Source organism: Chrysochloris asiatica, unplaced genomic scaffold (assembly GCF_000296735.1).
Source record: "Chrysochloris asiatica unplaced genomic scaffold, ChrAsi1.0 scaffold00092, whole genome shotgun sequence".
NCBI classification, from domain to species: Eukaryota; Metazoa; Chordata; class Mammalia; order Afrosoricida; family Chrysochloridae; genus Chrysochloris; species Chrysochloris asiatica.
The window spans coordinates 3,528,947-3,540,423 of record NW_006408610.1 but is presented as its reverse complement, the minus strand read 5'-3'; positions in this window follow the sequence as shown (position 1 = coordinate 3,540,423).

Sequence of the window (11,477 nt, the reverse complement as noted above, 5' to 3'; positions counted from 1 at the left end):
GTTCCGACCCATATCAACCCTGCACAGGGCTTCCGAGGCTGCAAATCTTTACAGGAGCAGAAAGCCTCATCTTTCTCCCGCTGAACAGCTAGTACTTTCGGGCTGTGGAGGACCTTGAGGTTAGCAACCAGATTCGTAATCACTATGCTACCAGAGCTTCTTTGCTGTTAAATGAGGCGGACTCATAGTCACCATCTAGAGAGTTCCCGAGGATAGTAAATCTTTGTGGGGGTAGAAAGCCTCATCTGTCTCCTGCAGAGCGGCTGGTGGGCACAAACCGCCAACTTTGTTGGTTAGCAATCCACCAGAGCCACCGTGTTCCCCCTGGACCATTTAGTAGAGGCCTTGGAAACACAAAGCTGCTGCCCTGGAAAATGTGGGGGAACCTGAGGCGGGGGAGGGGATCCTGACAGCCAGGTGCTGATCTGGCTGTCCCTTCACACACACACCGTTCCACGCACACCACATCTGGAAAGGCCTTTCCACAATCAGATGGGGGTTACTGGGAGAGAGAGAGTTCCGGTCTCTGTGAAAGGATGACCAAACCGCCTACGTTTCCGGAAGTGGCCATCTCCTCCCTTTCAAGCTGTCCTCCATCCCCAGGGCTGGCAGTTCCCTGCCCACATGCTTTCCCAGCCAGCCCTGCTCTGCCCTGCCCTGCACAGGCCGTGTACTGCTCACAGGGAAGGTCAGCTCTGACTGGTCTTAGTCGTGTCCGGGACAGGGTCCTCAAGGTCCCAGCCCTGCGCCCTGCGGCCAGCCCCTTCTCCTTGGAGTCTGAGCTCTGGTCGCCAGGAGGTGCTGTTGCCCATTACACCTGGCGAAACCAATAGACCGACGCCATCCCAGAGGGCTTAAGACAAGTAATTGTGAGGAGTGCAAGGGGAAGACGATGCTATCTGTCTTATCGCTGCCACGAATCTAGCACTTTCCACACAGGCCCTTACCTCATCCTCCCACCACGCCATTATGGGGGTGGGGCCAGAAGACACCAACCAAAAAAAAAAAACAAACTTGCTACCGTCAAGACTATTACAGCACACAGCCACCCTATAGGACTGAGTAGAACTGCTCTATAGAGTTTCCAATGCTATCAAGCTTTACAAAAACAGACGATCACATATCTTTTCCCTGGAATGACTGGTAGGTTCAAGCCTCAGACCTTTGCGATAGCAGCATAGCCTCCAGTAGGTTTCCTTCCAATCAGGGTTTAAGTCCACAACAAATGAAACCCACCTCTGAGTAAATTAAGCAAAAATAAATTTACTGTTCACAGAATCAACAGGAAAGACGAGAACCAAGGTGGAAAAAAGGCTGATGTTCAAGGAAGACATGCATGAGAAGACAGCAAAGATGAGACTTCCAGTGCGGTTTCAACAGGATGCTGCTCTGGTCTCTCAACTCCCAGCTGCTGTGGAAAATAATCTCCAAGGCCCCCGTGTTTGTGGTGCGCTGCTTCTCAACATCATACGTCCTGTCCTCACTTTAGCTGACTTGAAGCCTCAATTCCCTCTGCACCACATGCTCAAGGAAGCCACCAAATCCTCCAGTGCACAGGCCTGTTACCCCAGTATCCCTCCTTTAGTCATTCTACAAACACTGCGTCCCTGTTGGCAACAAGCGCTCAGACAAGAAAACCGCTCACAGCTCCCAGATTACAGCAGGCTGGGGTGGGGGTAAGAGTTCCAGCTGTCCATCCAGTAGTGATCCTGGGTGTGGGCAGAGGTAACCTGGACCTCCAAAGGGCTACCTCTGGAGAGTTCTCCTGGAAACCTGGAGGTTAAAGCTGGGGGTCTGAACAGATGTGTGAGAAGAAAGAACCTGGAGAGAAACAGTGACCAGCTGGACACCCCAAGGAGAGAAACCCACTCTCTCGAACTAAATGCTAAGGGAGTTAACAACCAGACGGAAGGAACGTTCCCCTCCAGGTCACCTGTAGCCCACTGAAGATGAGCCTTCCAGGTCTCATCCTTGACTCAGGGGTGGCTCCCAGCACCTCCTTCAGCTCAGGAAGGATTCTCCTTTCTGTTCTACTCCACCCTACTCATGATCAGACAAAAGAGTCTTTCTAAAACTCATCTGATCTCTGCTAGGGACAGGTTTAAACAAACAGGTTATTCACAGGTGCAACACCTGGGCAGAAGAATTTGCATGTGATTTGCAAAAGCTTGGTCAGAAGGTCACCAGTATTCAGTTGCTCTTTTTCCACCATCCAAACTGGGAAAATTTCCAAATCCTTCTTACTAACACCACATCTAGGCCAGGTTTCCACCGTAGTCCATTTTCTGTTTTGTTTTTTAAAATACAATGTTTATTCTAGACTGTCATGTACCCACTTAAAAATTATAGGTTTCAATTCTAAAGAAGAAAAGAACCAATATTTGGGGGAAACAGAGGATCTGACATAAATGCCATGTTTCAATATGCTTGTCTCCCTTCCCTGCCTGAGAAATTTTAATCATCTTTTAAAAACCAACTCAAATGTCACTTCCAGACCCCTATCAGTTGCCATGGTGACCCCATATGTGTCTGTTCCATAGGATTTCAATGGCTAATTCTCTGAAGTAGATCGCCAGGCCTTTCTTCCCCCAAACGAAGGCAGCATATGAAGGACTGGAGCTTCAACTCAGCATATCAAGAGACTGGAGGGACAAGCTCAAAAATGACATCTGGCAGATGAAGGTCTCTGGGCAGAGCTGATGGAGAAGTGTCAACCCCTGAGGGACTTTGTGATTCCAGAGAGGAACAGGGTAGTTCTATGGTTGTTGGTTATCATCAAGTGAAATGGAGGCAACTCACAGCCAGGTGACCCCATGTCCTGCGCCATCTTCACTCACACTGGTGTGCTTGAGCCCATTGTTGAGGCCTGTGTGGTTTGTTGTTGCTGTTGTTTAATGTTTTAATGTGAATTATGTGATAGTTTACATGGGAGAACATTAGCTTTACATTCATCCTATCGTATATTGTTTCATTGCCATGATGACAACTCCCTCCATGCATCATCAACCGACCAAAGGGTGATAATCTGCCCTCTGGTCGTCAGCACACAGCCCCTCTCCCTCTCTGGGTCTACAGTCCCCAGCTGTTCCATCTCTCCACGTCATTGTCTCTGTCTCCCTCTCTGGTGTCACTGTTTCTCTGGGTAGGGTCCCACACTCTGCTCTCCTCCATTGATGGTCCCAGGGACCTCTGCTCCTGGACTGCAAAGTCAACCACTCCTCTCCTTTTGCTACAAAACATCTACCTGTACATTTCCAACCCTCACAGTCAGTCCTGATAGCAATTATTCACTATTGTGCCACATGAGTGCTATCCCCATTTCCTTTCATCAGCCCCACCCAGACAGATTGGATACTCCTTAGTGGAAAGTCTACCTTCTTCCACACCCTCTGGATCTAGGCTCCCTCTTGAAAGTTTGTAAGCCAGTCACTTCTTGACTTTGTAGCCCCCCACCTCCCATTTTGGGTAGCCAATGTCCAAGTTGTCCACCCCTGTCTACCCTGTGTATCAATAGGTGGGAATGATCCTCTCTGTAAAGATTTGTTCCCGCCACTATGTGTTTTGAGTGCCTTCCTACCTATAGTGGACAATACTCTTTTGTGATCCATGGGATTTTTACTGACTGATTTTCAGTAGGTTCCCAAGCCTTTTTTTCCTAGCCTACCTTTGCCTGAAAGCTCTGCTAGCCCATTGTATCACAAGTGACCCTTTTGGTGTTTGAAATACTGATGGCACAGTTTCCAGCATCACAATAACACGAAAGCCACTCTAGTATGACAGACAAGTGGTAGTGACTCTGGCCCTGCCCAAGTCCAGCAGCTCCAACTGCTGCCCACATCTATAAAGACAAGAGCAGCAGCGTAGGAAACACACCGCTGTATTTGGTGACTAGATGGATGAAGTTTTCGATTTCTCAGTCCAGTGTCAACACCCACCCATTGGACTTCTTCCTGAACTGTCATTGCTGGAACTGCTGCTGAAGCTGCTGTGTGTGGTTCTGACAAACGGTGACCCTGTATAAGGTGTCTAAGTCTCTAAATCGCTACGAGAGCAAAAAGCCTCATCTTTCCCCTTAGGAGCAGCTGGTAGATTTGAACTGCTGACCTTGTGGTTAGCAGCCCAACATGTAACTTGTTATATTACCAGAGCTCCTTCTTCCTGTACAAAACCATATAGAACCCTTAGTAATATTCATTTCAATTTTAATCATAGGATAATCCTAGTGTGACGCTGTTGGATAAACACCGGATTGCTAACCACAGGTCAGTAGTTCAAACACACCAATTGCTCCTCGGAAGTCCTATACAGGGTCACTCTCAGTCTGAACTGATTAAACAGCACTTGACAACAACACCAACAATTTGTGATAGTATAGTTGTAAATTGTTAAATGTAATATTTCCTGGATTATATGAAGACTGTTGTTGTTGTTGTTGTTAAGTGCCGTCGAGTTGGTTCCGACCCATAGCGACCCTGTACAGGGTTTCCAAGGCTGCAAATCTTTACGGGAGCAGAAAGCCTCATCTTTCTCCCACTGAGTGGCTGGTACTTTCGAACTGCTGACCTTGTGGTTCGCAGCCCGATTCATAACCACTATGATACCAGAGCTCCTTATATGAAGACTAATCATAGATAAATAACAAATCACTATTATATGACTCGACGGCACTTAACAACAACAATTATATGAATAATTTGCAATACTAATTGTTTTGTCCGCCAGTCATCGGTCAGTTTGTCGCACTGTGGTGGCTAGAGTTTTGCCATGATACTGGAAGCTCTATAAACGGTATTGTAACAACCGAAAACACTAGCGGCGGCAGTATGTGCTTTATGGTGGTGGTTATGTGCCATGGAGTTGGTTCCGACTCATAGCAACCCTGCACAGGGTTTCCCAGGCTGTGAATCTTTATGGGAGCAGAAAGCCTCATCTTTCTCCCGCAGAACAGCTGGTAGTTTCAAACTGCTGACCTTGTGGTTCACAGCCCTATTCGTAACCACTACGCTACCAGAGCTGCATTATAGTGCTTTTTAGTCACTGATTTTATTCATATTTTAGCTACAATAGTGGTAATGAGTATTTGTGAACCTCTATTAACAACTTTTTAAAGAATGAAGTAGTAATTAAAGGAAAGGGAGAAAAAAAGGTGTCTGGTCAGTTACTAATAACGTTTTAACAATAGTGCGTGTGGATCAAATCACCGATAAGAAGTATCATTAGCAGTGGGCAAGAATGACAGTTCTGATAGTCATTTAGTTTTACTTTTTAGCCTTGTAGGAATATTGATACATGGAAGCTGGATTCTGGTGTGGTTGGTTTGAACCACAAAATTGGTGGTTCAAACTCACCAGTTCCTCCTCAGAAACCCTATACTGGGTCTCTATGAGTCAGAAGCAGCTTGAATGCACTTAACAACAACAAGTTGGGTAGTATGACGTTTTTGTTGTTATCATTAACTCTAGAGACTTTTCAAAATAATACATTTCTGCTGAAACACTGCACAAACATTTTGTAGACAATCATTTGGGTTTCACCCTCTCTGACCCTCGCCACAACCCCCATGCTCCCATAGTGACACAATTGCCTCCGTCATTGTTAAACTGTAAGCTCAGGCTCAGACAAAAGCCCTGGACCTACCCTCCAGGAATGTGTGAGCTGAAACTACAGAGCCTGTTTTAGGAGTCGGAGAATAAATATTGTTCTAACTACCAGTGAGTGGAAGTTTACCTTGTGGAAAAGCATTGCCATTGCTTGACTTCACCTCTATTTGCATCAGAGGGACCCTGCAAGGCGAGTCTTCTCATTCCTATTGTTGTGTTGTTGTTGTTGTTAACTGCCGTAGAGTCATTTCTGACCCATAATGACCCTGTATAGGGTTTCTAAGGAGCAACTGGTGAGCTTGAACCACCGACCTTGCAGTCTGACACATTAGCCCACAGCACCACACCAGAACTCCATTGTTGTTGTTAGGGGCCATCATATTGATTCCTACTCATAGAGACCCTGTGCACAATAGAACTAAACAATTGTCTGGTCCTACGCCATCCTCACAACTGTTGTTACGTTGGAGCCCATTACTGCTGCCACTGTGCCAGTCCATCTTGTTGAGAATCTTACTGTTTTGTGTTGACCCTCCACTTTACCAAGCATAATGTCCCTCTCCAGGGACTGGTCCCTCCTGACATCATATTTGAAGTATGAGAGACCAAGTTTTGCCATCCTGGCTTCCAAGTATTCTATCTGTACTTCTTCCAACACAGATTGTTTGTTCTTCTGATAGTACATGTTACTTTTAATATTCTTCTCCAACACTATAACGCAAATGCATCAATTCTTCTACAGTCTTCCTTATTCATTGTCCAACCTTCACATGCATATGAAGCTACTGAAAATACCATGGCTTGAGTCAGGTGCACCTTAGTTCTCAAACTGACATTTTAGCTCTTAAACACTGTAAAGAGTTCTGGTACAACAGATTTACCTAACACAATATGTCATTTGATTCCTGACTGCCACTTTCATGAGTGTTGATAGTGGATCCAGGCAAAATGAAGTCTTTAACAACTTCAATCTTTTCTCCATCTATCATGATGTTATTTATTGGTCCAGTGGTCATACCGAAGGCTGTGGTGTTGGATCTTCATTAGTTAAGTATTTTAAGCCCTCTTTGCTTTCAGCAAGCAAGGTTGTATCATCTGCATATTGCAGGCTGTTAATGAATCTTCCTCCAATCCTGCTGTTATGAACTATGGAGCCATTCTGCTCTGTAGCTCTTGGGGTCCCCATGAGTTGGAATCAACTTTATGGCAACGTGTTAACATAGGGCTTACAATGTGCTAGATTCTTCTTCATATAAACCAGCTTCTCAGATTATTTGCTCAGAATACAGACTGAATAAGTATGGTGGAAGAATATAACCCTGGCATACACCTTTCCTGATTTGAAACCATTCAATGTCCCTTTGTTCTGTTTGAATGACTGCCTCTTAGTCTATGTACAGGTTCCTCATGAGCACAGTTAAGTGTTCTGGAATACTTACTCTCTGCAGTGTTGTCCATAGTTTGTCATTATCCACATAGTCAAAAGCCTTTGCATAGTCAATAAAGCACAGGTAAACATTTTTCTATTATTCTCTGCTTTCAGCCAAGATCCATCTGACGTCAGGAATCTGAGGCTCCAAACTTTCAGGAATTTTTGCTTAGGGTCACAAGACTGGGCAGGAATAAAGCCAGGACTCTGGCCCCAAAGCTATTTAAATAATTTGCATGAGAACGAAGCAGTGGCAGCCTCATTCTTCTTCCAGTTCTCTGGACCTGGCGACCAGGAAGGGAGGTGTCCCTCACTGAATCCATTTCCTTATCAGCAAATTGTAAGTAATAATAATCTCTCTCTCTTAAATATATTGTGAGGATTAAATGACACTCTATGAAATGTGCTTAGAATGAACTCTGACACATTTTAAACCCTATATTAACATGTTGTTGTTTGCCGTGGAGTCGGTTCCGACTCATAGTCGACCCTGTACAGGGTTTCTGAGGCTGTAAATCTTTATGGAAGCAGAAAGCCTCATCTTTCTCCCTCAGAACAACTGGTAGTTTTGAACTGTTGACCTGATGATTTGCAGCCCGATTCATAACCACTATGCTACCAGAGCTCCTTACTTTAATATGTAGATCCCAACTTACTTACGAGGACCTCATGAGTTACAGAGTAGAACTGCTTTAGAGTATTTTCTTGGCTTTAATTTTAAAAGACATAGATGGCCAGGCCTGTCTTTCATGGAGTTGCGGAGTGAGTTTAAATCGTCAACTTTTCAGTTAGTAGTTCAACACAAACCATTTGTGCCACCCAGGTGCCTAGGCCCTGTATTTGTGTTGCCTTTATATTATTATTATTATTAAACTATATATAATACATTTGCAAGTCAACATTTTTTGCGTGAACAATTTAGTGACACCAATGACATTAGTCACGTTGTGAAACCATCATCAATATCCACTGTCAAGTTTCCATCACCATAAATAGAAACCCCAAGCTTCCTAAACAATGACTCCCCCTTCCCCTCCCTGCTGCCCCGAGTAACCACCAATAAATGCTGTTCTCTGTACATTTGCCTATTCTCGATATTTCATATGGATGAGCTCCTATAATATTTGTCCTTTTGTGATTGCCTTACTTCTTTCAGCAGAATGGTTTCAAGGTCCTTCCACACGCAGCATGTATCGGGGCTTCATTTGTTTCTCTTTATGGATGAATAAGATTCTATTGCAAATATATCTCACATTTTGTTATCCATTCCTCTGTTGATTTCTGTTGTTTTCAACTTTTGGCAATTTAAATAGCGGTGGTGGTGGTGGTTATGTGCCGTGGAGTCGGTTCTGACTCATAGAAACCCTGCATAGGGTTTCCGAGGCTGTAAATCTTTACTGAAGCAGAAAGCCTCATCTTTCTCCCACTGAACAGCTGGTAGTTTCGAACTGCTGACCGTGAGATTAGTAGCCTGATTCATAACCACTAAGTGACCAGAACTCCTTAATTTAAATAGTGTTGTTGTTGTTGTTGTGAAGTGTCGATTCCAACCCATAGCGACCCTGGATAGGGTTTCCGAGAAGCAGCTGGTAAGCTTGAACCACCGACCTTGCAGTTCAAACGGCTTTGCAGTCTGGCTCATTAACCCACAGTGTTGCCTATTTTTAATGGAATTTCATGCCATTGGTTCATTCTACCCACATTCAAACACCAGGTTTCAGCTTCTAGCAGCACAAGAGGAAAACCCGTAGCATGAAATGTAGGCTGTTGAGGGAACACCACTGAAGGAAGCAGCCCAGCCTTTGGGTAAGGGAAGTGGGTTGTTGGTCATCAAAGGCTTCCTAGGGGACAAAAAGCCAATCTTCTACCCAGAAACAGGAGTGAGATCATTTTACAATGCAAATTTGATCTGTCTAGATTGGTTAAAATCCTTTCCTAGTGGGACTCTCTCTGCTCTGAGGATGAAGTCCAAAGACTCTCAAGACCCACCTGAGCCCCTACAAGCTCTCGCCTCTTGGGGCTCTGTTCCTGGGGCTCTGTTCACAGGTCTCTGCTTCCAGTCCCCTGCTTCACTCTGGCTTGCTTTCCTTTCTCCCTTGGCCTAACCCCTGCTTGCCATCTTCCTGCCTCCCACACCTCTCCTCCGGCAGGGTCTGACTGTTTAAGCAAGGAGGGATGCTGCTTCTCCCATCACCTTAAATAACATCTGTGCCCCCACTAAGCAGAACATTTCAAGAAGGTAGAGGCCGAGAAGAACTGGAGAGTGTGCAGGCACCCCTGGCACCCCTGACAATTCATGTTGTGGGTTCGGCTCTGGATCTACTCACTCCAGGTAGATATCAAATTGGGGAGCCCAGGTCCCATGACCTTTGAGGTCAGAGGATCAGCCAGTTAACCACCTGTGCTGGGTGGGAGAGGCTGCCTCAAACTGAAGGGGTGAGGGCCTCCAGTCCCAGGAGCCTCTCTGTTGGGTCAGCACCACTGTTAACACTACTAACACCTTAAATCCACCAACCACCAACCCCTAAAACTACCACCATCAAAATGAGACAAAGATGACTTTTCTAGACAATTCCATGGAGCAAACTGATAGAATAGAGAGAACAGACAGGAAAAGTACATGAGCAGAGTAAATGCTCAGTAAGCATTAGTTATTCCCATTAGCAATTCAAACCAACCTGCAGCTCCTTGGGAGCCCTACACAGGGTCGCTATGAGTCAGAACCCACTGGATGGTACTTAACAACAACAGCCACAATTCTCGTTGGTACGAGTCCCTGCTGGCATAAACAGAGAAGTGCTCAGATACTAACCAAAAGGTTAAAGGTTTAAACCCACCCAGAGGTGCCGCAGAAGAAAGTCCTGGTGATCTGCTTCTGAAAAATCCCCCATTGAAAAGTTTATGGATTGCAATTCTATTCTGACATACACGGGGTCACCATGAATCTGAATGGGCTGGAAGGCAACTGAAAATTCATTAGTAGTAATAATAATAAAGTAACTGACATGTGGTACGTGTTCAGTAACAAATCATAGTTCCTTGGTCCCTATTGGACTAAGCCAAGAAGGGCTGTCTGTCTAAAGCAAGGACTCAGAAGGCAATTATTAAATGGCATCAGAGTTGGAGGCAGTTGGCAGCTTCCCATCCCCATGTAGCTGCCCAGAGTCCTCCATTTGTGCCCAAAGGAGTTGGAGCTGCAGGAGATCACCAAATGTGGGTCAGGAAGGGCAAGAGGCCAGCGGGGAGGCCCGAAGCGGCCCCTAGTTCCTTGAACTTTCAGCAGCTGCGGTGTCCGTTCAGCCATCCAGCCAGTGGCTGACCTCTGGCATTAAGAAGAAAGGGCCACTGTGGCTACGAGAGTTCCCCAGCTTCCTGCTCTCCCCCAGGGACCCTCAGCCCTTGTTTAGTCTCCCTGGACACTCACTCTTCCCTTAAACCACCCTTTCCATGGCTTCTATACCTCAATCTACCCTCAGAGGTCAGTAAAATTCCATTGGTCCTGAGCTTCCCAGCTGCCCAGATCTGTGCCCCTTACAGGGCTCTTCTGCAGCTACTTTCTGGAAGAGATTCATTCTCCAGGGTCCTAAGCAGAAGCTCCCTGGTGGGATGATGATGACAAGGTCATCAGTTCCCATAGCAAAGGTCTGCTGCTGCAGCGTGCCCACTGCTTCCCTCTGCGTCCCCTCCGAAGATGCTGTCAGTAAGCAGAGCTGGCCTAGCTCTCTGCTTGTGGTGGCAAGCTCTGAGCTCTGAGCTCAGCCCCAGCACCTGCTCTGCAGGAAGTGGAAGGGGACTTTGCTGAAAATCTGCCTTTAATCTTGGCTTCCTGTTTTCTGCCCTGGGGGACTGCCCAGCCAGCCTGAGTTTCAAGCTATTTCACACCAGCTTCTCTAAACAGTCATCTCAAAGTAAAGAAGCTGGGGGGAGGGGAAGGAGGCTGGGGGAAAGAGGACAGGTCGTCCCCTTCCCCAGGGACTCTGGAAGCCCAGTCCAGCCATGTTGTTGTTGTTAAGTGTCATCGAGTTGGTTTTGACCCATAGCAATCCTGCATAGGGTTTCCAACGAGCAGTTGGTGAGCTTGAACTGCCAACCTTGCAGATCAAATGCCTTTGCAGTCTGGCGCCATAGAAGTGCTTAAATCCTAGACTTAGGTGACCAACTGAGTATTGCAAAGAGCTAGCTGGTCTGTGAGAAAAGACAGAAGTTGTCAAGGACTTCATTCTTCTTGGATCAACTATCAACACTCATGGAAGCAGCAGTCAAGAAATCAAACGACATATTGCTTTAGGCAAATCTGCTGCACAAAACCTTTTTAAAGTGTTGAAGAGCAAAGATGTCAGCTTGAGACTAAAGTGCCTGACCCAAGCCATGGTATTTTCAATAACCTCATATGCATGCGAAAGCTGGACAGTGAATAAGGAAGACCGTAGAAGAATTGATGCTTTTGA